The sequence below is a fragment of the Chiloscyllium punctatum genome, chromosome 20, assembly GCF_047496795.1.
Source record: "Chiloscyllium punctatum isolate Juve2018m chromosome 20, sChiPun1.3, whole genome shotgun sequence".
NCBI lineage: Eukaryota > Metazoa > Chordata > Chondrichthyes > Orectolobiformes > Hemiscylliidae > Chiloscyllium > Chiloscyllium punctatum.
In genome coordinates, this window is record NC_092758.1 from 10,965,482 (window position 1) to 10,989,958 (window position 24,477).

At 45.6% G+C, this 24,477-nt stretch overlaps 1 protein-coding gene and 1 long non-coding RNA gene across 3 annotated transcripts in view; one reads left to right on the top strand and one right to left on the bottom strand.

Annotated features, from left to right (window-relative positions):
- LOC140491881 (uncharacterized) overlaps nucleotides 1–24,477 on the bottom strand; it is a 100,968-nt gene that overhangs the window by 75,113 nt on the left and 1,378 nt on the right. The window lies entirely within an intron of this gene.
- The window catches only part of LOC140491882 (uncharacterized), a 99,448-nt gene that overhangs the window by 52,183 nt on the left and 22,788 nt on the right, over nucleotides 1–24,477 (top strand). Inside the window, exon 2 of the long non-coding RNA XR_011963446.1 lies at nucleotides 3,361–3,650. This is a non-coding gene — a long non-coding RNA (uncharacterized lncRNA). The remainder of the gene's footprint in view (nucleotides 1–3,360; nucleotides 3,651–24,477) is intronic.

Below are 24,477 nucleotides of genomic sequence, written 5' to 3' on the forward strand. Positions count from 1 at the left end.
TCAGAGGGCATTTAAGAGTCAACTATATTGCTTTGAGTCTGGAATCACATGTAGGCCAGACTGAATGAATACAGTCTCTGTAAGACATTTGTGAATCAGATGTGTCTTTCTGGCAATCAATAATGGTTGCCATGGTTACCATTGCTGAGATTCACTTAATGTTCTATATTTATTAATTTTATATTATATTCTCACACATCTCTGAATCCACCATTCTCAATATCAATATCAATATCATTGATCAGTAACTGGATTGGCTGAGGGATATAAATACAGTGGCTACAAGAGCAGGTTGGAGGTTAGGCATTGTGTGGTGGGTCACACATTTCCTGTCTCTCCAAAGCCTGTCCACCATCTACAAAGTACAAGTCTGCAGTGTGATGGAACACTCCCCACTTGCCTGAATGGGTGTAGCTGTAACATCACTCAATACACTCAGCACCATCCAAGGCAAAGCAGCTTGCTTGATTGTTGCCGCATTATTCAATCATTCAACCACTGGTGCTCAGTAGCAGCAGTGTGTATCATCTTCAAGACACACTCACAGAAATTCACAGCAGCTCCTCAGAGCATTCCAAATCCACAACCACTTCCATCTAGAAGGACATGGGCAGCAGATACTTGGGAGCACCTGCCCCTGCAAATTCCTCTCCATATCACTCACCATCCTGACTTGGAAATATATCGCTGTTCAATCACTGACACTGGGTCAAAATCCTGGAATACCCTCTCAAAGGGCATTGTGGGTCAAATCACAGCGCATGGTTTGCCGTGTCAAAGTCATAGAATCATAGATTCATACAGCACAGAAACAGACCCTTCAATCCAACTCGTCCATGCCCAACACACATCCCAATCTGACCTAGTCCCATTTGCTCACATTTGGCCCCTATCCTTCCTATTCATTTACCCATCCAGATGCCTTTCAAATGTTGTAATTGTACCAGCTTCCACCACTTCCTCTGGCAGCTCATTCCATACACGTGCCACCCTCTGTGTGTAAAAGTTACCTCTTAGGTCCCTTTTAAATCTTTCACCTCTCACCTTAAACCTATGCACTCTAGTTTTGGATTCCCCCCCAAAGCTGTTCACCCCACCCTCTCAAGGGCAACAGGGGGTGGGCAATAAATGCTGGCCCAGCCCATGACTCCCACAGCTCATTAATGAATACAAATAAAACAAGCGTGATGGGATTTGGCCTCGTGTCTCCAGCGCATTCAGCTTGGCTTTGGAATGATTAATACTGTAACATTAAAACGTTACCATCACCCTCCCAAGTTTGACGTCTACTGCCCTCCCTCCGATAGAAAAGATGTTGTGAAACCTGAAGGTGTTCAGGAAAGATTTACAAGGATGTCGTTGGGTTTGGAGGGTTTGAGATATCGGGAGAGGCTGAATAGGCTGGTGCTGTCTTCTCTGCAGCACCAGAGGCTGAGGGGTGACCTTATAGAGGTTTATAAAATCATGAGGGGCATGGATAGGGTGAATAGGCAAGGTCTTTTTCCCGGGTGGAAGAGTCCAGAACTAGAGGATGTAGGTTTAAGGTGGGGGAGTGACATAAAAGTGACCTAAGGGGCAACTTATTATGCAGAGGATGGTGCGTGTACGGAATGAGTTTCCAGAGGAAGTGGTGAAGGCTGGTACAATTATAACATTTAAAAGGCATCCGGATGTGTATGTGAATAGGAAGGGTTTAGAGGGATATGGGCCAAATGCTGGCAAATGGGAGTGGACTAATTTAGGATATCTATTCGGCATGGACGAGTTGGACCGAAGGGTTTGCTTCCCTGCTATACAGCTCTATGACTCTGTCAGAGGATCAGCTAAAAGAACTGGATAGAAAATTGGTCCCAGGAGGTTGGTGGTATTGTGTGCATCCGGATGACAAGCTAAATGGTCAGAAGAGAGGGAATAATGATGTCGAAAGGAAGACTGATTCTGCGAATGGACATAAACTCCCCAAACTCCAACTGTTCTCAGTTATGCTCTCCCGAAAGCTAATGTGTTCAATTAATGGCATACTAAAGGAGACCAATGTGGAGCTTTATTAGTTGTAAAAAACTCTTTAACCTATTAACTACTAAATAAAGCACTGAGATGGAAGTATTTCACATGAGAAGTGTCAGACATATGGTACGTATTAGTGGGAGAGATTGTTGCCGTAACAGTGCAATGGAGCTCAGACAACAACCAGATCAGCTTCTGGAGAAAGGGAAGCACTTGTGCTGCCTCACTTCCCCTCACCCACCTGTTGATTTCTTCCTCCACTTCCCTGACCCACATAACAGGAAATGATGAATGAGGGGTACTGTCAAAATTTGGTTTCACCCCTGTCAAGACTTACCATTTTCCACAACTTTGAGACATTCCAATGCACATTAACTCCAATCTGGTACTTTTGAAGGTGATTCACGATTGGAATGTGGGAAACTCAGCACCAATTTTGCATTTCTCACAAATAGTGGTGAGATAAGTGGCTCACAGTGATATCCATTGAGGTAAATGCATTCGCCAAAGATGTGGGAAAATCCCCTGCTCTTCTACCAATGAGAGTTTTCAAAAATTCATTCATGAGATGTCAGCTTCATTAGTTGGGCCATCATTTAGAATCATAGATAGAGTCATAGAGATGTACAGCAAGTAAACAGACCCTTCGGTCCAACTTGTTCATGCCAACCAGATATCCTAGCCTAATCTAGCCCCATATTCCTCCAAACCCTTCCTATTCATATACTCATCCCGATGCCTTTTAAATGTTGTAATTGTACCCACCTCCACTATTTCCTCTGGCAGCTCATTCCATCCATGTACCACCCTCTGCGTGATAAAGTTGCCCCTTAGGTCCCTTTTATATCTTTCCCCTCTCACCCTAAACTTATGCCCTCCAGTTCTGGACTCTCCCACCCCATGGGAAAAAACCTTATCTATTTATCCTCTGCATGCCCTCATGATTTTATAAACCTCTGTAAGGTCATCCCTCAGCCACCCAAGCTCCAGGGAAAAACAATCCCAGCCTATTCAGCATCTCCCTGCAGCTCAATCCCTCCAACCCTGGCAACATCCTTGTAAACCTTTCTTGCCCTTGAGATATCTACCTTAGAAATCTCAATTTCTCTCCATCTCCCATACAATCCCTAAAACCCTTGATCAAAATACTTACTATATTGCAGGGAAAAGGTCTAGTTTATGTCACCTCTTCTTATAAGCGAAACTTTGGAAGCTTAGAAACATTCTGATGAGTTTCTGCTTCACCTTTTGCATGGCCAATACAATGGCTGCTGCTCGTTACCTCCAGTATTTGAATTTGCAACCAAGGAACTTTATCCCCTTAAGGCTTGTACCAAATTCCTTTGTCTTCAGGTAACTAACTGTAACTTCAAGCTGTTAAGGTCTGGGAATCAACTGTACACGAGGAAGGTTTCAACTCATAGGAAGTTCAGGCAGATGCTGAGGAAATCAACAAGAGCAAAATCCCAAGACAACTCACCCTCCCCAATCTTGGCAATTGAGCTGTCCATGACAATAAAGAAGGAGAGAACGTTACATTTCAACTAAGAGGAGAGGCTCCACTGTGTGGAATTACCTCTGTCCTGTGAATGGAGTGAATTCAGAACCGATGTGGCAGCTCAAGACTGGGACCTCAGCAGCAGGTATGTATTCCACAATAATCTGTACCCTCATTTGTCTGCATACTCCTACTGTCTCATCACCATCCAGCCAGGTTGCCAACCCTATAGTTCACTGAAGAGGGCATGCCAGATGCTGCACCAGGCTTACCAAAAAAATGAGGTGCCAAACTAGTGAAGCTATAACACAGGATTACTTGCATGTCAAACAGTAGAATCAACATAGAATCGATGGACTAAATAACCCTGCAACCAATAGATCAGGTCTAAGCTCTGCTGTCCTCCTTCATTCAGTTGTGAATGGTGATGGACAATTATACAATTTCCCTGAGGAAAAAACTCCACAAATAACCCTGCTTACAATGTTGAGGCAGCCCGTCACATCAAAGTGACAGGCAATGGCTGAAGCATTTGCAAACATGATCAGGCAGGGAGTGATTCCTCTTGGCCTCCTTCAGAGGCCCTTTCCAGCCAAACTAATTTACTCCATTTCGAGTCAAGAAATGGTTTAAACCACTGACTACTCCAGGAGCTATGTGCCTTGATAACAGTACAGCTTGGCAACAGTACTGAAGACTTGCGCTCCAGAACCCGCAGCAGCCCTAGCCAAGCTGTTCCAGTACAGTTACAATACTAGCATCTACCTGACAATGTGGAAAATTGCCCAGGTATGTGACGTACACAAAAATGCAGGACAAATCCAATCTAGTAATTACTGCTCCATTTGTCAACTCTCGATCATCAGTAAAGTGATGGAAGCAGTCATCGACAGTGCTATCGAGTGGCACTTACACAGCACTAACTTGCTCAGTCCTGCCAGTTCTTGACGTCACTACAGAGGGAGAGAGGTTTGGAAATGATCTACAGCTGAGGAGAGTTGAGGCACAGTTCCAGTGATGTTGGCGTATTAAGCCAGGTAGGAGATGGAATCAGTCAGAGTTAGGTCAGTCAGTGCAGCAATGAAGAGTTTTCTTTCACAGAACTTTAAATTATTTATGATTTGGAGATGCCGGTGTTGGACTGGGGTGTACAAAGTTAAAAATCACGCAACATCAGGTTATAGTCCAACAGGTTTAATTGGAAGTACACTAGCTTTCGGAGCGACGCTCCTTCATCAGTTGATAGTGGAGGGCTCAATCGTAACGCAGAATTTATAGCAAAAATTTGTAGTGTGATGTAACTGAAATTATACATTGGAAAATTGATTGTCTGTTAAACCTTTCATCTGTTAAAATACCGTGATAGTTTCACTTCTTTCATGTGTAAATCACAAAACCCTTTTTTTTAAAAGTTGCATTCTCGGGTTAGCTGTTAACAATGGTGATAGCTAGACAATATGTTGAAGGTGTTAGCCCCCTGTGTTCTCTGTCTATGACCTGATGTTTAGATTGATTCCAATCTAAAAAGTGAGATAACAGAGTTTTACATAAATTCATGCAGTTTTTGAGCTCAGAGTTCTACATGAATGTATGCAGTTTTTGAGCAAAGTGCAATGTAACTCTGCAAGTACAAATGCACCCCACAAAATATATGTGTGCATGTGGGTCTTTGTCTGTCTGTGTGTGTGTATCTGTCTGGGGTGGGGGTTGTGAGTGTGAGAAAGTGTGTGTGCGTGTGTGTGTGTGTGTGTGTGTAGTGAGTGTAGAGTGTCTTAAGTCTGTGAGGAGGTGCATGTGTGGGAATGTGTGTGTCTATAAGGGTGTGTGTGGGTGTCTGTGTGCGCGTCTGTGTGTACATGTGTCCGTGTGTATGTGAGTGTGTGTGTAGGAGTATCTGTGTGTGTGTGTGTGTATAGTGCAATGGTGATCACCTGTAATGTGACATGAACCCAAGGTCCCGGTTGAGGCCCTCCCCATGGGGTTTGTCACATTACAGGTGATCACCATTGCATTACACACACATAGAGATATTCCTACACACACACACTCTCACATACACACGGACACAGGTACACACAGACGCGCACACAGACACCCACACACACCCTTATAGACACACACACTCCCACACATGCACCCCCTCACAGACTTAAGACACTGCACTCACTACACACACTTTCTCACACTCACAACCCCCACCCCAGACAGACACATACACACACACAGACAGACAAAGACCCACATGCACACATATATTTTGTGTGGTGAATTTGTACTTGCAGAGTTACATTGCACTTTGCTCAAAAACTGCATACATTCATGTAGAACTCTGAGCTCAAAAACTGCATGAATTCATGTAAAACTCTGTCATCTCACTTTTTAGATTAGAATCAATCTAAACATCATGGCATAGACAGAGAACACAGGGGGCTAACACCTTCAACATATTGTCTAGCTATCACCATTGTTAACAGCTAACCCGAGAATGCAACTTTAAAAAGAAGGGTTTTGTGATTTACACATGAAAGAAGTGAAACTATCACTGTATTCTAACAGATGAAAGGTTTAACAGACAATCAATTCTTCAATGTATAATTTCAGTTACATCCCACTGCAAATTCTTGCTATAAATTCTGTGTTAGGATCGAGCCCTCCACAATCACCTGATGAAGGAGCATCGCTCCGAAAGCTAATGTACTTCCAATTAAACCTGTTGGACTATAACCTGGTGTTGTGTGATTTTTAAATTATTTAAGATGCTTTTCACAGAGAAAGGAAACACCAGATGGATATATGACTGTGCAAGAGAACTTGAGGGCATGTATTGTTTGTATGTATGGTGCTGTGTTACTCACAGTCAGTGAGTGCATTATTGAGCCAGTGTATTACATTGGGAGCTCAAGGGACATGCATAATGAAAGGGAGAGGCCATTGCTCCAACTGCACAAGCATTTAAATGGCACCTTTAAGAAAAAGATTGGTTTAGAGTTGGACTTTTCAGAGAGATATCATAGAGTTTTACAATGTAATGGAGGCCATTTGGCCCAACAGGTCCGTTCAAACCATAGGGTTGGGTGGTGCGGGGTGGGGGATGTGAAACTAAAGGAAGTCCTGATCACCGTCAGTGACTCTGGAAATCATTATCCAAGGAGTTGCAGAAACTTCTGTAAAGACTCACAGCCAAATTACGGGAAGGATGTTAACATATTGGAGAGAACACAGAAGCAATTTGACTGGGATGGTTCCAGGAATGAGGATAGATTCCAGGATTGTGAGGATAGATTGAAGGAGTTGGGTCTGTTCTCCTTAGGGTGGGGAAAACTGGGAAGCGATCTGTTTGAGTTTTCATAATTATGAGTAGCTAGGAAGATACAGTTTCTGCTCATTAAAAAGAACATTCACGAGAGGCACATAGATTTAATGTGATGTGCACATGTAGCGAGGGTGGTGTGACAGAGAAATATTTCTATGGCAAATAGGCAGCGGCTTACTTGGGTAACGTTGGGAAGGCAGGTTCAGTTGAGGCTATCAAGAGGGTATTGAATGGTTTCGTTGGACAGTGATGGTACGCAGGAATAAGGGGGAAAAGGCAGGAGATTGGCACTAGCCATAGAACCGGATTAGATAGTAGACATGATGGGCTGAATAGCCTCATTACACACCATATCCACACCTGATGAAAGGTTTATGTCCGAAATGTCGATTGTCCTGCTCCTTGGTTGCTGCCTGACCAGCTGTGCTTTTCCAGCACCATACTTTTCGACTCTGATCTCCAGCATCTGCAGTCCTCACTTTCTCCATGTTGGATTCTGTTAGTTTATTGATCTGCTGCTGCCTATAGCCTAACTCACATCATGTCCCATTTTCCCATTGCTCCTGTGCTCACTGATCTCTTTGTCTGGAAGCATAGGAACTGAAATAGGCCATTCAGCCCATTGAACCTGCCCTGCCATTCTAAATCATGGCTGATCAACCCCACTGTGTCCACATCCTTTGATGTCAGCTGTTGCCAAAAACCTATGAGTTTTTTTCTTGAACCTGATCAATGTTTGAGCATCTCGAACCCACTGAAGGAGCAAATTCCTGGGATTCATCTTCACCTGAATGAAGAAATTCCTCCTCATCTTAAAAAGGCTTGCCCCTTACCCTGAGCTAATGTCGCCTGGTTCTGGACTCATCAGCATGGGAAAATATCCAACTTATACCCACCCTGTAAAAATGCCATGCAAACATTTTATAAACAGCATGATTTTATAGTTCACTCACCTTTTTCAAATTGCTTCACGTCATTTGTCCCTATCTCTGTTATCTCCTGCATCTCGTCAAAACCATTGAACCCTTCCAACCCTGGCCTCATGTGTGTCTTGCTCTGCCACTACTGGGTGTTCAATCAATGGGTGGACTCCAAGCTCCAGAATTCTATCTTTAAACCTCTCTGTCTCTCAACTTCCTTCTCCTTCTTCAGAAAGCTCGTTCGAAGCTACCTGCATTATCCCAGTTCCCAGTCGCTTATATTATCAGCTCCTTAAGCGCTTGAGTGTCCGAATCCTGCTTGCTAACACTCCTGTGACATACCTTGGGAGAATTTACAAAGTCAAAGATGCTACACAAATGCAGGTTGTTGTTTATTTTGAATATCCTAGATTGTGGGTGCCTGTGATCTTAAAAAATTATTTTCAGTAAATCATGTGAATGATCAAATCTGCAAATTACAGAATGATTATGGTGTAGAAGGGTGCCATTTGGCCAATGGAGTCTGCACTGTCCCTCTCAGCACTTGGACTCAGTGCCAAATTCCTGCCTTTTCCCTGTAACCTTGTACAATGTTTCTACTTAAATAACTATCTGATGTCCTCCTGAGTGCCTCAGTTGAAGCCACCTCCACCATGTTTCCACCCTAACTACTCGCTGGGTGAAAATGTCTTTCTCACTTCACTTTTGCTTCCTTTGCCAAACTGTTTAACACTGAACCGTCTTGTTTTCAGGTGGGACCAGCTTCTCCCTTTTCACTCTGTCTGGATTCGCTCATGATTTTGAAAACTTTAATCAAATCTTCCCTCAGCCTTTTTCTCTCCAAAGAATACAGTCCCAACTTCTTTGATCTGTTCTCACAATGTGTGTGGAATGAACTGTCAGGGGAGGTGGGGTACTGTTACAATGTTTAAAATACATTTGGATAAGTACATGAATAACAAATGTTTGGAGGGACATGAGCCAGGAGGTGGCAGATGGGTCTAGTTTAGTTTGGGATTGTAGTCAGTATGGACTGGTTGGACCGAAGCGTTTGTTTCCATGCTGTATGACTCCATGACTCTCAGCTTCTATGACTGTACAACTGAATGTCTTATTCCAGGAACAATTCTCGTAAGCCTCTTCTGCGCTTTCTCCAGTGCAGGAAATCTTTCCGATAGTGTAGCACCGGCACATGCACAATCCTCCAGCTGCGGTCGGGACAGTGTCCGAGGAGAAAGTAAGGTCAGCAGATGCTGGAGATCAGAGTCGAGAGTGTGGTGCTGGAAAGACAGGTCAGGCACCACCTGAGGAGTAGGAGAATACCTGATGAAAGGCTTTTGCCCGAAACGTTGATTCTCCTGCTCCTCGGATGCTGGCCAGTGTCCTGTATATAGTTTGAGCTGAGGTCTGACACATCGGCTGCATCATTCCAGCATAACCTCTCCACTCTTGTACTCAATGCCCCTATCAATGAATCCTTTGTCTCTACGTGGGGACGAGGTTACAGGATGGGTAATGGGGAAGGGGGGTTACAGGGTGGGTAATGGGGAAGGGGGTTACAGGGTGGGTAATGGGGAAGGGGGTTACAGGGTGGGTAATGGGGAAGGGGGGTTACAGGGTGGGTAATGGGGAAGGGGGGTTACAGTATGGGTAATGGGGAAGGGGTTACAGGGTGGGTAATGGGGTGGGGGTTACAGGGTGGGTAAAGGGGAAGGGAGGTTACAGTGTGGGCAATGGGGAAGGGGTTACATGGTGTGTATTGGGGAAGGGTGGTTACAGTGTGGGTAATGGGGAAGAGGGGGTTACAGTATATGTAATGGGGAAGGGGTTTCAGGGTGGGTAATGGGGAAGGGGTTACACGGTGTGTAATGGGGAAGGGTGGTTACAGTGTGGGTAATGGGGAAGGGGGAACAGTGTGTGTAATGGGGAAGGGATTACAGGATGGGTAATGGGGAAGCAGTTACAGTGTTGGTAATGGGGAAGGGCTTACAGGGTGGGTAATGGGGAAGGGGTTACATCGCGGGTAATAGGGAAGGGGGTTACAGGGTGAGTAATGGGGAAGGGGGTTACAGGGTGGGTAATGGGGAAGGGGGGTTACAGGGTGGGTAATGGGGAAGGGGGTTACAGGGTGGGTAATGGGGAAGGGAGGTTACAGTATGGGTAATGGGGAAGGGGGGTTACAGTATGGGTAATGGGGAAGGGATTACAGGGTGGGTAATGGGGTGGGGGTTACAGGGTGGGTAATGGGGAAGGGAGGTTACAGTGTGGGCAATGGGGAAGGGGTTACATGGTGTGTATTGGGGAAGGGTGGTTACAGTGTGGGTAATCGGGAAGGGGTTACAGGGTGGGTAATGGGGAAGGGGGATTACAGGTGGGTAATAGGGAAGGGTGGTTACAGGGTCGGTAATCGTGAAGGGGTTACAGGGTGGGTAATGGGGAAGGGAGTTTACAGTGTGGGTAATGGGGAAGGGGTTACAGGGTAGGTAATGGGGAAGGGGGTTACAGGGTGGGTAATGGGGAAGGGGGTACAGGGTGGGTAATGGGGAAGGGGGTTTACAGCGTGGGTAATGGGGAAGGGGTTACAGGGTAGCTAATGGGGAAGGGGGGTTAAAGGGTGGGTAATGGGGAAGGGGGGTTACACCGTGGGTAATAGGGTGGGGGTTACAGGGTGGGTAATGGGAAAGAGGGTTACAGTGTGGGTAATGGGAAGGGGGTTACAGGGTGGGTAATGGGGAGGAGGGGTTACAGGGTGGGTAATGGGGAAGGGGGGTTACAGGATGTGTAATGGGGAAGGGGGGTTAAAGGGTGGGTAATGGGGAAGGGGGGTTACAGCGTGGGTAATAGGGTGGGGGTTACAGGGTGGGTAATGGGGAAGAGGGTTACAGTGTGGGTAATGGGGAAGGGGCTTACAGGGTGGGTAATGGGGAGGAGGGGTTACAGAGTGGATAATGGGGAAGGCGGGGTTACAGGGTGTGTAATGGGGAAGGGGTTACAGGATGGGTAATGGGGTGGGGGTTACAGTGTGGGTAATGGGGAAGGGTGGTTACAGTGTGGGTAATGGGGAAGGGGTTACAGGGTGGGTAATGGGGAAAGGGATAACAGTGTGGATAATGGGGGAGGGGGGTTACAGGGTGGGTAATGGGGAAGGGGGTACAAGATGAGTATTGCCAGACCACTAATCCAGAATGGGGTGGGAGTTACAGGGTGGGTAATGGGGAAGGGAGGTACGGGGTGGGTAATGGGGAAGGGGGTTTACAGCGTGGGTAATGGGGAAGGGGGTTTACAGCGTGGGTAATGGGGAAGGGGGTTATAGGGTAGGTAATGGGGAAGGGGGGTTAAAGGGTGGGTAATGGGGTGGGGGTTACAGGGTGGGTAATGGGGAAGAGGGTTACAGTTTGGGTAATGGGGAAGGGGGTTACAGGGTGGGTAATGGGAGGAGGGGTTACAGGGTGGGTAATGGGGTGGGGGTTACAGTGTGTGTAATGGGGAAGGGGGTTACAGGGTGGGTAATGGGGAAGGGGGGTTACAGTTTGGGTAATGGGGAAGGGGGTTACAGTGTGTGTAATGGGGAGGAGGGGTTACAGGGTGGGTAATGGGGTGGGGGTTACAGGGTGGTTACAGTGTGGGTAATGGGGTGGGGTTACAGGGTGGGTAATGGGGAAGGGGGTTACAGTGTGTGTAATGGGGAAGGGGGTTACAGGGTGGGTAATGGGGAAAGGGATAACAGTGTGGATAATGGGGAAGGGGGTTACAGGGTGGGTTTTTTTTTAGATTAGATTACTTACAGTGTGGAAACAGGCCCTTCGGCCCAACAAGTCCACACCGCCCCGCCGAAGTGCAACCCACCCATACCCCTACATCTACATTTACCCCTTACCTAACACTACAGGCAATTTAGATTGGCCAATTCACCTGACCTGCACATCTTTGGACTGTGGGAGGAAACTGGAGCACCCGGAGGAAACCCGCACAGACACGGGGAGAACGTGCAAACTCCACACAGACAGTCGCCTGAGGTGGGAATTGAACTCAGGTCTCTGGCGCTGTGAGGCAGCAGTGCTAACCACTGTGCCGCCCATATGGGGAAGGGGTTACAGGGTGAGTAATGGGGAGGAGGGGATACAGGGTGGGTAATGGGGAAGGGGGTACAAGATGAGTAATGGGGAAGGGGGTACAAGATGAGTAATGGGGAAGGGGGTACATGGTGGGTAATGGGCAAGGGGGGTTACAGGGTGGGTAATGGCAAAGGGGGTACAGGGTGGGTAATGGGGAAGTGGGGTTACAGTGTGAATAATGGGGAGGAGGGGATACAGGGTGGGTATTGGGGAAGGGGGTACATGGTGGGTAATGGGGAAGGGGGTACAGGGTGGGTAATGGGGTGGGGTTACAGTGTGGGTAATGGGGTGGGGTTACAGGGTGGGTAACGGGGAAGGGAGGTATGGGGGTTAAAGGGGGAGAGGTTACAGGGTGGGTAATGGGGAAGGGGTACAGGGTGGGTAATGGGGAGGGGGGTACAGGGTGGGTAATGGGGCAGAGGTACAGGGTGGGTAATGGGGAAGGGCTTACAGGGTGGGTAATGGGGAAAGGGTTACAGGGTGGATGATGGGGAAGCGGTACAGGGTGGGTAATGGGGAAGGGAGTTACAGGGTGGGTAATGGGGTGGGGGTTACAGGGTAGGTAATGGAGTGGGGGTTTACAGTGTGGGTAATGGGATGGGGCGTTACTGGGTGGGTAATGGGGAAAGTGTTACAGGCTGGGTAATGGGGTGGAGGTTTCAGGGTGGGTAATGGGGAGAAGGTACAGGGTGGGTAATGGGGAAGGGGGTTACAGGGTGGGTAATGGGGTGGGGGTTTACAGTGTGGGTAATGGGATGGGGTGTTACTGGGTGGGTAATGGGGAAAGGGTTACAGGGTGGGTAATGGGGAAGGGGTGCAAGGTAGGTAATGCGGAAGGGGGTACAGGGTGGGTAATGGGGAAGGGAGTACAGGGTTGGTAATGGGGAAGGGGTTACAGGGTGGGTAATGGGGAAGGGGGTTACAGGGTGTGTAATGGGGAAGGGGTTACAGGGTGGTTAATAGGTAAGGGAGTACAGGGTGGATAATGGGCAAGGGGGGGTTATAGGGTGGGTAATGGCGAAGGGGGTACAGGGTGGGTAATGAGGGAAGGGGGTTACAGGGTGGGTAATGTGAAAGGGGTTACAGGGGTAATGAGGAAAGGGTTATGGGGTGGGTAATGGGGAAGGGATTTCAGGGTGGGTAATGGGGAAGGGGTTTCAGGGTGGGTAATGGGGAAGGGGTTTCAGGGTGGATAATGGGGAAGGGGTTTCAGGGTGGATAATGGGGAAGGGGTTTCAGGGTGGGTAATGGGGAAGGGGTTTCAGGGTGGGTAATGGGGAAGGGGTTTCAGGGTGGATAATGGGGAAGGGGTTTCAGGGTGGGTAATGGGGAAGGGGTTTCAGGGTGGGTAATGGGGAAGTGGTTTCAGGGTGGGTAATGGGGAAGGGGTTTCAGGGTGGGTAATGGGGAAGGGGTTTCAGGGTGGATAATGGGGAAGGGGTTTCAGGGTGGGTAATGTCACTGGATTAGAATTGGCCCAAGGCAAAATACTGCGGATACTGGAAATCTGAAGCAAACAGAGAGAATGCTGCAGAAACTCAGTACGTCTGTCAGCTTCCGTGGAGAGAGAAACCGAGTTAATGTTTCAAGTCTGGTATCCGTTCCTCAGAATGGTCTGGGGACATGGGTTTGACCCCACCATGCTTGACGGTGGCTTTTGAATTCAATAAGCTGCTGGTCTAAAGGTGACTGTGTAACCACTGTCAGCTGTTGTAAAAACCCACCTGGTTCATTAATTTCCTTCAAGGAATTAAACCTGCTGTCCTTCCCTGTTTTTCCCAAGATGTGACTCCAATCCCTGAGCAAGGTGGTTGACTCTTAACTACCCTCTGGGCATTAGGGATGGGCAATAAATGCTGGTGTAGCTAGTGACAACCAGATCTCAGATCTCACAACAAACAAAAGTTATTTTTAATCCACCTGATGAAACATTTCATACTTGAACCGGGATCTTCTGACCCAGAGGGTGGAACACTACTTTTCTGTCACAGTACACACCTACATCCAGTGTGTTTTACCAACAGCTCTCTTTACTTGTCCTGCCCCCATTAATGACTTCTGCACATATACACCTAGTGTTGTCATAGTGCTGAGATTCAACACTGAAAGATTCCTTGCCATGTGCAAGTCTAACTCTAACCTGTTTTCCCTTATTTCCATCACCTCCAGTTTTGCTCGGGCTCCTTGATGCCACATTTTGCCAAATGCTGCCTTGATGTTAAGGGCTTTAATTCGCACATCACGCCTAGACATGTTTGGACAGGGCTGTAATAAGGTCAGGAGCTGGAATCTTAAGTGAGCAAGTTATCATTCAGGAAATACTGTTTGACAGCACTGTAGATGACGCCTTCCATCACTTTACTGGAGATTGTTGAGGAGGTAATTGGCCAAGTTGGATTTTAATGTAAAAGTCATGCCTGAGAATTTTGCGCATTATTGAAAGCATCTGAACAGAACAGAATCCCTGCAGCATGGAAGCTGGTCATTTGCCCCATCGAATCCATACTGACCCTCTGAAGAAAATCCACCCAGTCCTGCCCTATCCCCATAACCTTGTGTTTCCCATGGCTAATCCACCCAGCCTACACATCCCTGAACACTATGGGTAATTTCCCATGGCCAATCCAACTAACATCCTTGAATTCTGGGAGGAAACCCAAACAGAAACAAGGAGAATATGCAAACTCCACACAGACAGTCATCCGAGGGTGGAATCGAACCTGGGTCCCTGGCACTGTAAGGCAGCAGTGCTAACCACTGAGCCACCAAGCCAAACCTAATGCCATGCTGGGTGATTACGGGGCAATCACATTGCTGTGGATCTGGGGTCACATGTAGGTCAGACCAGGTAAAGACGGCAGATTTTCTTCCCTAAAGGACATTAGTGAGCCAGAAGGGTTTGTACTCCTACTGATGATAGCTTCCTGATCACCATCGAGTTATAGAGATGTCCAGCACGGAAACAGACCCTTCAGTCCAACTTGTCCATGCTGACCAGATATCCTACCTAATCTAATCCCATTTGCCAGCACTTGGCCCATACCCCTCTAAATCCTTCCTATTCATATACCCATCCAGATACCTTTTAAATGTTGTAATTGTACCAGCCTCCACCACTTCCTCCGTCAGCTCATTCCATACCCGTACCACCGTTTGCATCAAAACGTTGCCTCTTAGGAGCCTTTTAAATCTTTCCCCTCTCAACCTAAAGCTATGCCCTCTAGTTCTGGACTCCCCCACATCAGGGAAAAGACCTTGTCTGTTCATCCTATCCATGATCCTCATAAACTGAGACTGACGTTCATTTCCAGTTTAATTCACTAATTGAATTTTAGACTTACAAGTTATGATGGGAGATGGGGGTTTGCAGGGGTCTCACCCTTTCACTTGGTTTCTCAGCAGTGACAGTTGTAGTCCTGCACTGTGAGTGAACTGGGAAATATGGCACACACATTATAATATTGATGTGTACAATTTTTAAGGTTAAGTGTGAAAGACTTAGATTGTCTTTTGTCTAAGCTAACTGACATCATTGTCGGGAAGTACTGTTTATTCTGCTGGACCACAGTTTATGGTAACAACCTACCTCCAAATAAATCTTAGAACACTGCACAAAACTCCTCTGACCCTATCCCTGCTTGGGAATTTTTGATTTGTTCCTGCGCAGGACTGATTCTGTGAAAGTTAAGCAACAGTCCCTTTAGTAACATGACTAACCCTAACCCTACTGCATGTAGACAGGATGCAGAGCTGGGCTGAAAGATGGCAGATGGAGTTCAACCTGGATAAATGCGAAGTGATGCATTTTGGAAGGTTGAACTTGAATGCTGAATATAGGATTAAAGACAGGATTCTTGGTAGTGTGGAGGAACAGAGGGTGTACAAGTACATAGATTCCTCAAAGTTGCCACCCAAGTGGATAGGGTTGTTAAGAAAGCATACGGTGTTTTGGCTTTCATTAACAGGGGGATTGAGTTTAAGAGCCATGAGGTTTTGCTGCAGCTCTACAAGTCCCTGGTGAGACCACACTTGGAATATTGTGAAAAGGTCTGGTCGCCTTACTATAGGAAAGATACAGAGGCTTTGGAGAGTGTGCAAAGAAGGTTTAACAGGATGCTCTCTGGACTGGAGGGCTTGCCTTAAGAGGAGAGGTTGACTAAGCTCTTACTTTTCTCTTTGGAGAGAAAGAGGAAGAGAGGTGACATGATTGAGATATACAAGATAATGAGAGGCATGGATAGAGTCGATAGCCAGAGACTTTTCCCCAGGGCAGGATTGACTGATACGAGGGGTTATAGTTTTAAGATATTCGGAGAAAGGTATAGAGGAGACGTCAGAGGTAGGTTCTTTATGCAGAGAGTTGTGAATGCATGGAATGCGTTGCCAGTGGTGCTGGTGGAAGCAGAGTCATTCGGGACATTTAAGCGACTGCTGGACATGCACATGGATAGCAGTGAGTTGAGGGGTGTGTAGATTATGTTACTATATTTTACATTAGGATTAAACCTCAGCATAACATCATGAGCCAAAGGGCCTGTTCTGTGCTGTACTTTTCTAAGTTCTATGTTTAGTTCACCAGAAAGACAGCCATGAAAGGTGAACAAAAATATCTATCCCAATCCATAAACTGAACTAAAGAAATGAATTACTTCAACTCAGATAAATCAGCAGATTAGGAGTGAAGATTCACTTGACCAAAATGGAGGTAGAGTGTTCATAGAGACCAGATCAGTGTCGACAGATTCAAGATCAAAAAGAAGGAACTGATTTGTCCGAATATCCAGGATACTGCATAAAACAAAGTATCTGTTCAAGTTAAAGGACAATCATCCAATTGAGAAATCCAAAATTCTGCAAAGAAGGAATAGCTTGTTTTAACAGCAAAGCCATCTTCCATGATTTGGAGGTGCTGGTGTTGGACTGGGGTGGGCAAAGTTCAAAATCACACAACACCAGGTTATAGTCCAACAGGTTTAATTGGAAGCACTAGCTTTTGAAGCGCTGCTTCTTCATCTGGTGGTTGTGGGCATCAGGGACAGGACCATAAGACACTGTGATCTTTTGCTATAAATTCTGTGACTTATGGTCCTGCTTCACAACGATCTGATGAAGGAGCGATGCTCCAAAAGCTAGTGCCTCCAAATAAACCTGTTCGACTATAAACTGGTGTTGTGTAACATCTTCCGTGATAGGTATTCAAGAGATTAAAGTTCCCCTGGATGGTGTTATTGAGGTCCTTTTCTCAGCTAGCTAGGAGGAATAACTCTGGAAAAGGGTATCCAGCAGATTGATGGTTCTCCAGACAAGGTGATGGATTAATTCCTGGGCTTAGCAGGGCGCACAGTCTTTATGAAGGACATCCTGGACATGAGAGATCCTCCAGTTGGGAGAATGTTCAGTATCGAGGACAGTAAATCTCAAGACAAAGAGCTACTGAGTTTCCAAATTTGAAAGGAAAGTGTTTCAGAAGAACATGTAGAAATGTGCAAGAAGGAGCTTAATGTTGTTCAATCACATGCTGTCCCTGTCGTTCGAGTGTTTGATTGGGACAGTGTAGAGGGGGCTTTAGTTTTTATCTAACACCATACAGTACCTGTCCTGGATGTGTTTAATGGGGAGGATGTAGAGGGAGTTTTCCTCTGTATCTAACCCCATGCTGTACCAGTCCTGGGTGAATTTGATGGGGAAGGTGTAGAGGGAGCTTTCCTCTGTGTCTAACCCCATGCTGTACCAGTCCTGGGTGTGTTTGATGGGGAAGGTGTATAGGGAGCTTATATCAAGTGCTGGGCAATTGTGGCATTCCTCGGTTATAAAATCCGGACACGCTGAAAATGCAAACATCTGCAATAAAACATTTCTAAAAAGAAAACTGGGTCAGATGACTGCAGTATTTTGTGTCACAACTGGCTGTCATGTCTATAAGCTGGCAGTAAGGATTGCTGATGAATTAAACAGTTTCTGCAAATTCTCAGTGCTTCCAGCTGAGCTTGGACCAGAGCCTCCCGGGTCAATCAGCACCTTTCATCCACATTGGGCTCCATTTGGACATAAACCTCTGTAGGTACTACATAATTACGTCTCGTTTTTCCACCACACTTTCAATGAGAACAGAGGTTATAGAAAGCTAGCCTTTGATTCTGAAAACCTCTCTTGCACAGAGCTTAACCCGTCTGGAACCAGATCTCCTCATATTCCTTTGAGTAGTAATGTACACAATTTTCTGGCTGACTTTTGAGCTATTTTTATTTGAGATATTGCTCTTCCAGATGCTTGAATCTGTTATTAACTCATTCAGCACCAGAGCTGGTGGAATTGGTGTTTCACTGGAGCTCTCCACCAGTGCATTCATGTTAATAGAGCACCTTACCTGAACCATACATTAACCTGAGGATTAGACTGTTGAGTGTTCTTGAGAGTTTGCAGTGCAGAAGGAAGCCACTTGGCCCATCACACCTGCTAGCCCTTTGACCACAGCTGGCGACTTGGTCAATAAACAGAAGCCTTGAGTTTGAAATCGTTGACAGAATATCATGAGGGGAGATGAGGAGATAACCTTTTCTCTGAGGAAGTTGCTGGGGTCCAGGAAATTCAATGTAAACAGATGGTGGAAGCTGATACAATGCGGTATTTTAAAAGGGAATTTGTAAAGTATCTGACAGGATTTACAAGGTGACAGGCAAGCAATGGGAATGGGCAGAATGGCCTCCTTCATGCTGTAGGCTTCCATGGGTTCATTAAATTCTATGTCTTTTTATGAACTTATTTTTAAAAATTACCTCTGAAACTTTTCCGATGATATTTTAATCTTACCCTCGAAAGTGCCTTCTGGCAATGTTCTAATAACTTTCTGTGTGAAAGATGTATTTCTTCTAACACCTAATCCTGTCTGTGCTTGCACATTTATTGTTTACTCAACTACAGGGAATGAAAATCAGTCTTTCACAATCTGTTCCAGTTGTCTCCTGATCCACCTCTCACATCCCAATCTCTAATCTTGACTGAAACCGAAACCTCAACTTCACAGTAAATTCCCTTCACTCCTTATCCCTCTACTCTATTGAGCTACATTGATTCTCTACCTCAATGTTATTTTCACCCTTGCCTTTAAATCCCTCTCTAGCCTTGTCCCTCCCTTTGGATTGCTCCCAGGCCGATGGAATCCCTATAGTGTGGAATCAGACCATTGAGTCTACACCAATCCTCTGAAGAGCGTTCCACCCAGGCGCAATTCCCCAAACCTGTATTTCCCATGGCTAACCCACCTAGCCTGCACATTCCTGGACACTGTGAGCAATTTAGCATGGCTAATCCACCTAACCTGCACATCTTTGGACTGTGGGATGAAACTGGAGCACCTGAAGGAAACCCATGCAGACACAGGGAGAACGTGCAAATTCCACACAGACAGTCATCAGTGGCTGGAATTGAACCTGGGTCCCTGGCACTGTGAGGTAGTGGTGCTAACCATTGGGCCACTGTGCTGCCCTAGATATCTACCCTCTTCCAATTTTAGCCTCTGACACATTCTTGATACTCACCGTTCAGCTCCGACTGCCATGCTGTCAGGTGACTGAGCTCTGGGAATTTTGGGAATTCACTCCTGTAACCTCTGCTTCAATCTCTCTGTCTCACCTTCCTCCTTAAAGATGCTCCTTTGAATCTCCCTTTCTGATTAAGCTTTTGTAAATCTATTATTTTCTAATGAGGCTTAGCCATAATGGCTTAGTGTCAACTGTTGCCTTATAATTGCTTCTATAGGGCACCTTGGCGCATTTCAGCATGTTAAAGGTGCTTTACATAAACTTGTTATTCTTGTTAGATACTCCACGTAAACTGTTGTTGTTCATACATAGAGTCATAGAGCTGTGCAGCATGGAAACAGATCCTTTGGTCCAACTCATCCATGCTGACCAGATATCCAATGTAAATCTAGTCCCATTTGCCAGCATTTGGCCCACATCCCTCTAAACATCCCTTCCTATTCTAGATTTTAAATGTTGTAATTGTACCAGCCTCCACCATTTCCTGTGGTAGCTCATTCCATACACGCACCACTCTCTGCATGATAAAGTTGCCCCTCAGATCCTTTTTAAAGCTTTCCCTTTCACCTTAAACTACTTGTCACTCAGTAAGTAAGTCTGCAGTAAGTGTTTGCAGCTTGAACAACTTCCACTCAAAGTATACAGGGTGGCTGTTGCGTAGTGGTATTGGCACTCGGTTAGTAATCCAGGACCCCAGGATTTGGGGGCAGCGGGCTGTGGGTTCAAATCCCACCATGACAGATGCTGAAACCTGAATTCAATTAAACAATCCAGAATACAGATGCTAGCCTGGTGTTGATTATTGTTTCAAAAACCCATCTGTTTCACTAATGACCCTTTAGGGAAGGAAACTGCCATCCTTACCTGATCTGGCCTACGTGTGACTGCAGACCCACAGCAATGTGGCTGATACTTCACTGTCCACTGGGCAATCAGCACTGGTCCAACTCAGTGATGCCAACGTCCATGATGGGATGGAGTAGACATGTGAGCTGTTGGTGTAGCCTATTTATGCAGGTTAGGATCAGGTTTCGTGATTCGGTCATTGGCCCGGGAAAGAAGGGTTGACTGCAGGGAAGGGAAGGGGATTCAAAGGGAAGCAGCGCAAGAACCTTCAGCCTTTGCAAAAGTCCAACAACTTGGAGATTCTTTCAACTTGTGTGGATAAGAGTGGGGTCTGGAAGACGTACATCCAGTACAAGAAGCCATTTAAATAGCAAGGATAAGAACAGTCTAGTCAGGCACCACTCTCTGCAGCATGGTGTAGGAATGCTTTGTTGTTTGCCCTGTGACAAGATTCAAGACATCTGCTCAGGTGGGAGGGGAAGATCTCTGCAGGTACTAGTGACATAGGTATAACAAGGGAAGCAGTTTTGTGTAGGGACCCAGACACTAGGTCAAGAAGCCAAACCTCACAGATACCAAACTCCAGTTTATTAACTTAGCACTGTGCAAATCAAATTACAGAGAGGACTGCATAGATCAAAGACTGGTTCAGCAGAATCATAGAATCCCTACAGTGTGGAAGCAGCTCATCAAATCCACACCAACCCTCTGAAGAGCCTCCCACCCAGACCCACCCCTCTCCTCTATCCTTGTAGCTATGTATTGCCCATAGGCGACACGGTGGCTCAGTGGTTAGCACTGCTGCCTCACAGTGCTAGGGACCTGGGTTCAATTCCTCCCTCAAGCGACTGTCTGTGTGAAGTTTGCACACTCTCCCCATCACTGTGTGGGTTTCCTCTCACAAAGATGTGCAGGTTTGGTGGGTTGGCCATGCTTAATTGCCCATAGTGTTCAGAGATGTGGAGAGGTTAGGTGCATTAGTCAGGGGTAAATGTACAGTAATAGGGTCGGGGAATGGGTCTGGGGGGTTACTCTTCTGAGGGCCGGTGTGGACTTGTTGGGCCAAATTGCCTGTTTCCACACTGTAGGGATTCTATGATTTTTATGGCTAACCCACCTAGCCTGCACATCCCTGGGCACTATGGCAAGTTAGCATGGCCAATCTGTTTAACTTGCACATCCTTAGACTCTAGGAGGAAACTGGATCACCCAGAGGAAAACCACACAAACACAAGGGGGACATGCAAACTCCCACAGAGAGTGACCTGACAGTGAAATCAAACCCAGGTTCCTGTCCCTGTGAGGCAGCAGTGCTGACCACTGAGCCGCTGTGCCATCCACCTATAAGTGGGTTCCAGTCAGTAGCTCATTGGCACCAGCACTGGGGAAAGTAGGGCCTTTATCATTGGAGTGGTGTACGCCTGAAATCTTCTGGAGCTGGTGTTCTGGTGAACGAAATAGGGTGGGAAAACTGTCAAATTTAGGAAGGTGTGTAAGTCAAAGACCAGAGTTAAAGCTCAAGAGAAAGGTATTAAAATGAGAAATGATAAATAGGCCATGAAATGCAGAGATAGCGAGTGAAAATCTAACAATAAATCAACAGATAAGTCTAAAGTTTTCAAAAATAAAACAAGGACAGAACTAAAGGCATTGGCACATGAATGTTTGAAGTATTTGAAACAGAACAGATGAATTGATAGTGCAAATTAAAATAGACAACTATGATCTGAGCGCCATAACCGAGATATGGCTGCAGAATGATTGAAACCGCAGCTTGAATAGTCAGGGGTACATGGCGTTTAGGAAGGACAGGAACCTAGGAACAGGTAGGAGAGTGACAAGCATTATCCTGACAGAGAGGGCTGAACTTCAGGAAACCAGGATACAGAAACAGTTTGGGTGGGAATGCCAAAAGGTAAAGTCAAGAATCCTTTGCGAGAGTTGTGTACAGATCGCTTAACAGTGACCATCTGATAAGATGGATTGAAAAGGAAGAAATAATTGCAACTTGTTAGAAAGGTATTGTATTAATCAAGGTGGGGTGGGGGTTGGGGTCACACAACATACAGACTGGAAAATCAGACAGGCAAGGGTAGCCTGGACGAAGAAATCATAGAATCTTTTGGGAATAGTTTCTTAGGACACCACATTCTGAAGCCAGCCACAGACCAGGCAAAGAACTTCTGAAGAAGAGTCATTGGACTCAAAATGTTAACTTGTTTCCCTCCCTTTGTTGGCTACCAGACCTACTGAGTTTCTCCAGCTATTTTTGTTTTTCTCTCAGAAGTTGAGCATCTGTAGTTTTTCATCATTGTTTAGGGAGAAGGCTATACTGGGCCTGGTAATATGGAACAAGATAAGACGAACTAACATCCTGGCAGTATAAGTGCCCTTGGGTAGTAGCAGTGTTTCAAATAAAGGCGCTTATGAAGAGCATCAAACAGAGCTGGCTAAGGTGACCTGGCCAATCCCTGGTAAAGGGATAGAATGACAGATATTCAGCAGTAGACACCTAAAGGGATATTTATGAATGCACAATAGATTTACTCTCCAGTGAGAAAGAAACATTCCAAAGTGAGGAGCCACCATTTAGTAATTAACTGAAAAACTTATAAAATGTTTCAAACAAGAACCTGGAGTCTGTTACAGAGACCCCAGCCAATGCCAGGCAGTGGAGAAACAGTGAAGGAGGAACAGGGAGAAGAGAGAAAGATGAACTCTATTATAGTAAACCAAAAGAGAAAATGCTGGAAAATCTCAGCAGGTCTGGCAGCATCTGTAAGGAGAAAAGAGCTGACATTTTGAGTCTAACTGACCCTTTGTCAAAGCTTTGACAAAGGTTCAGTTAGACTCGAAACATCAGCTCTTTTGTCTCCTTACAGATGGTGCCAGACCTGTTGAGATTTTCCAGCATTTTCTCTTTTGGTTTCAGATTCCAGCATTCACAGTAATTTGCTTTTATCTATTATAGTAAAATCTTGCATTATATCGGTGTTTCAAGATGGTGCTGGAATGTGGCAACACCTTGTGTTTAATGCGCGAGAAATCACGTTTCACTATATTTTTATACACATATTTCAATAAATATAAAACTAAGCTAAAAAACCATTTAATTGCACAAAAAGGGTGGCAGATTAGAAGATTGGGTAGAATATTAAATAAAGCAGCAAAAATGGCTGAAAGATTAATGAGGAGGAAATTAAAGTTGAGGGAAAGTTGACTAGAAGTATGAAGAACAGATTGTAAGAGTTTCTATGGATATTTTAAAAAGTTAACAAAGTCAGAATTGGTTCTTAAGCAGGTGAATCTGGAGAATTAAAAATGGTAAACTAAGAGATGACCGATGAATTGAACAGTATTTTGCATTGGTCATCAAAGTATAGCATACAAGTAATATCTAGGAATTGTAACAAATTGTGAAATGGAAGGGAGGGAGGAACTCAAACAAATTATGACCATCAGGGAAGTGATGGTTGCCCTTCTCTGGGGGAATTGGAGATGGATAACCACTGCTAGCCCAGCCAGCATTACACTTATCCTGCAACAGAATGAGAAAATAATGGAACTTTTGATATTGTTCAACAATTACAAAGTCCCCATATTCTTTAATAGTGCTGTCTTCATGTGGAGGACAAGGATTATAAAGGTAATGAGAACATGATCACCTCTAACTTCATGCACAGTATTGACAAGGACCTATACTGGAGACATGTCTAGCTGGCTTATTAGTCCATCTTGGGTCTGGCCATGGTATGATGGTTACCACGCTAATGTAACCCCTGAAATAATACACAGCCTGCTTAGACTTCTGGAGGCATGTAGGTGAGAATGAGTAAATCCTCCACCAACTTTGTTGTCTTATGATCTGATAAATGTGCCCACTCTGAATCGGATTCCAATCCAGGAGTGCTTCCTATATAACCTCAATCATGCGTTTAAACCAAGACTTGCCATGGCAGTAACACACACATGGACTAATGCAAACTTTGTCACATGCAGCAAGAAGAAGGTTCACCACCACCTTCTCAAGGGCAATTAGGGATGGGTTTCAAATGCATTCCTACCACAATGTTGAACCCACCACAACCTGAGCGCTAATACTCTCGGGGTGAAGCCTTGACTCAAACAGTAGCAGTTAATTCATTGTCAAAGTATATTTCTTGTTCTTGGGTGGGGTGGGAAGAGGGGCTTAGGGGGTGCTGGCTGGCTATTTATCTTTATTCAAAGCTCAATCAGG